General features: G+C 41.9%; 1 non-coding gene across 1 annotated transcript; it reads right to left on the bottom strand.

Annotated features, from left to right (window-relative positions):
• Positions 1-904: 904 nt before the first annotated feature.
• On the bottom strand, positions 905-1,008 carry LOC112782031 (small nucleolar RNA R71). The gene has a single exon (XR_003192775.1). It is a non-coding gene; the product is annotated as a small nucleolar RNA R71 (small nucleolar RNA).
• Positions 1,009-4,049: the final 3,041 nt, after the last annotated feature.

The following is a 4,049-nucleotide window of genomic DNA, read 5'->3' as shown; positions in this document are numbered from 1 at the left end:
CAAGTTTTCCACGCATCAAGTTTATGGCGCCGTTGCCGCGGATTAATTGTGCATCAACAATGATTAGATTGGAAGATCACTAGATTGAGCATTTTATTTTGTGTATTTCATTTTCTGTTTGATTGATTTGCTTTTTGTTTTAGTTAAACTTCTTCCCTTCTCCATCTACTCTTTTGTTTTTCTTTGTTATTTTCAATTCTGTTTGCTAACCCACTAACTGTTTGATATATTGCATCACCCACAACTAACATCAATTCTAACATAAATACTGTCTGCACCTATCTTCTCTGCTTGTACTTGTGGGTTGTATGACAGGGAGAAGAAGCGGGGCTTCAACTTCCTTTGATTCTGAACCAGAGAGAACCTTCCTTAGACTAAAGAGGGAGGCAAGAGGAAAACGAGTAGTTGGTGCTGAAGAAGAGGAGGAACAGTTTGAGGAATACTTTGAACCAAACATGGAAGAAAACATGAAAAATCATCATGAAGAAGAGACAACCATGGCAGAGGAGGTGGAGCAAACCATGCTGGGGAGGATAGAAGAGTTTTGGGCTCTTACATTAATCCAAACCCAGGCAATTGTGGTAGTAGCATCCAAAAGCCAACAATCCATGCCAAAAACTTTGAACTTAAACCACAGCTCATCACCCTTGTTCAGAACAACTGTTCATTTGGAGGAGGTGTTCAAGAAGATCCCAACCAACATTTGACCACCTTCCTGAGAATATGTGACACAGTAAAATCTAATGGTGTTCATCCTGACACCTATAGATTGCTCTTATTTCCCTTCTCACTCAGAGACAAGGTAGCCAAGTGGCTGGAATCCTTCCCAAGGGAGAGCTTGACAACTTGGGAGGATGTGGTGAACAAATTCTTAGCAAGATTCTACCCTCCTCAATGAATCAATAGGCTGAGAGCTGAGGTTCAAACCTTCAGGCAACAGGATGGTGAGACTCTGTATGAAGCATGGGAGAGGTTCAAAGACTTAACAAGGAGGTGTCCACCTGACATGTTCAACGAATGGGTCCAGCTGCACATTTTCTATGAAGGGCTCTCTTATGAGTCAAAGAAGGCAGTAGATCATTCATCTGGAGGGTCTTTGAACAAGAAGAAGACCATTGAGGAAGCTATAGATGTTATTGAAATAGTAGCAGAAAACGACTACTTCTATGCTTCCGAAAGAGGGAACACAAGGGGAGTGATGGAGCTAAACAATGTAGATGCTCTGTTGGCCCAAAATAAGCTCATTACTCAGCAACTGGCTGACCTCACCAAGAAGATGGAGATGAACCAAGTAGCAGCAATCTCCACTTCATCAACAACACAAGAAGGAGTAAACCAAGAAGCAGAAGGGAGTCAGGAGCAAGCCAACTACATTGGGAATTCACCAAGGAAGAACTATGATCCATACTCCAAGACTTACAACCCTGGATGGAGAAATCACCCAAACTTTGGGTGGGGAAGTGAGCAAGATCAAAACCAAGACCAGAGATGTTACAATTCCAACAACAATGCAGCTCACCAACAATTCACCCAGAGGACATCTCAACACCCCCACAACAACATCTCTTCACACACTTATCAAAACCAAAACAGCACATCAGCTCCGAACCACTCATCAATTGATGACAGGCTCTCTAAGATTGAAGCCTTACTTGAAGGAATAAGCCAAGAGATTCAAGAAAATAAGGTGTTCAAAGAGGAGGTGCGAGCCAATATTAAGAACCAGGGAGAAACCATTAGGAAGATGGAATTCCAGGTGGGATATTTAGCTGAGAAGATTCCCAAACCTACTGATAGCTTCCCAAGTGACACTGAGAAAAACCCCAAGGGAGAAGCAAAGAAAGTAAGATGGGAAGATTGCAAAATGGTCACTACAAGCGATCAAGAGATTGAAGACAAGCAAGGCAAAATGTGCAAACAACCTGAAGACAACTCAACAAAGGAGGAGGATAGAGATCACAACGAACCAGAAATCTCACAACAAGAGCTGCTGAAGCTCTATGCACCATTCCCTCAACTGCTCAATGGTGCTGTGGGAAAAAGAATATACTCAAGGTTCCTAGACTTGTTTGCATCTCTGCATGTGAACATACCATTCATCAAGGCAATTCAACAAATGCCTACATTCATCAAATATATGAAGGAACTTCTTCCCAGGAAAAGCTCACTCAAGGGAGGGCAAACTATAGTGATGAACAAGGAATGTAGTACCCTTATTCAACCTGAGTTACCTACAAAAAGAAGAGACCCAGGAAGTTTTCATATCCCTTGTGCCATAGGTGAAACTATGTTCGACAGAGCACTATGTGATCTAGGGGCCAGCATCAACTTACTGCCCTTATCCCTGGTGAAGAGGCTGCAGATCAATGAGATAATGCCTACAGATGTCATTATCAGACTGGCTGACAAAACTCAAAAGCAAGCAATAGGAGTGGTGAAAAATGTGTTGCTAAAGGTTGGGAAGTACTTTCTCCCAACAGACTTTGTCATTCTGGACATGGAAGAAAGTCACACTCACCCAATCATATTGGGAAGACCATTTCTAGCTACGGCCAGAGCACTTATCGATGTAGAGAAAGGGGAGCTAATATTGAGAATCCATGATGAACGACTCAGCTTCAATGTTTTCAAACTCTCACAAGAAACAGACCAAGAGGACAAAGAACTAAGCACAAATGACAATGAGACACTGAAGGATGAAACAAGCACTGAAGCACAGTCAGTTCACTCTGAGACCCCCTTAACTGACAAACAAGGAAAACAGCAATTGCCACAGCTCAAGGAGAAGTTGGAGGAACCAAAACCTCTAGAGGCAGGTGAAGACAGCATCACAATTCCTTGGAGAAAAGAGGTCACCAAGGGAAAGGCAACCTCAAAAGAAAAAAAAAGAAGGTACCAAGGAGATGGAGGAACAAGAAGATCCCTACGGAAGATTTCTCTCCAGGGGATAGAGTTGTCTCAGCTTACTTCCCAGATATTCCCCCTAATCTCCCTACTGTACCATCTCAATTACCCAAGGTCTTCACTATCAACAGAGTTCTTTCTCTGGAACATATGGAGATCATTGATCCAACCAATGGATACAAGTCCACAGCAAGAGGGGAAGACTTTAAGCACTACCAACCACCATGATGAAGGAAAAACGTCAAGCTAGTGACGCTAAAGAAGCGCTTCATGGGAGGCAACCCATGTTTTATATGCTTTCAGATGATAATGAATAAGTCAATCTTTATGGGCTTCAATCCAAACTTAACAAACAATTGGTGAAAATCCTCTTATGCAGAATATAGTGAGGAACAAGTTTGGTGTTCAAAGCAAACCAAGTTGCATGCTAGCCTTGGAAGCTTTTAACACAAAACCTTCATCACAGTGCCTCAAACTAAGTTTGGTGTCACCCCATGGTGCCACCAAAATGCATATAAGGAACCACCAATAGTTAGTTAGTTAGTTGAAATTCATAAACAAACAATCAAATTCTTTCTTTCAATTTATTCTAGCCGTAGAGTTTTAATTTTTTTTCCCTTATTTCAAATCTTTATAGGAAAGGAAAAGAAGCATGAGAAGGGATTGATGGGACAATTAAAGGGGAGACTCTGCCACTTAAAGAAGAGGGGTTACACACTTGTTCTAAAGAGGGAATACGTTGGAAAATGTTGCCATGCAACATTGAAAAAAGGGACCCTTAGAAGACCGAGCAATCCCCATCATAAAGAGATGATCCTTGTCTTCTAGCCATGCATAACCCCAACCGTTCATCAAGTGACCACTTCATCAATCTACACCCTCCATTCTCTCACAACTCCTCTATATAAACAACCCTTGTCCATACCACCCTTCATTGTCATCACACACCTTCACCAATCTTCATTTCGGTACAATACACCCCCTATTCAATTATAAACATTCTTCCCCTCACTCTCCTCATTGCCATAAAACCCTAAACAACCAAAAGTCTCCATAACCTTACCACCTTCACATAGTAAATCATCATTCATGGCATCTTCAAGTTCTAAGAGAAGGGAGGGGAAGGAACCCATGGAAGAACACCC

This window comes from Arachis hypogaea, chromosome 19 (assembly GCF_003086295.3).
Source record: "Arachis hypogaea cultivar Tifrunner chromosome 19, arahy.Tifrunner.gnm2.J5K5, whole genome shotgun sequence".
In the NCBI taxonomy this organism is placed as follows: domain Eukaryota; kingdom Viridiplantae; phylum Streptophyta; class Magnoliopsida; order Fabales; family Fabaceae; genus Arachis; species Arachis hypogaea.
This window is presented reverse-complemented; position numbering and strand designations above follow the sequence as displayed.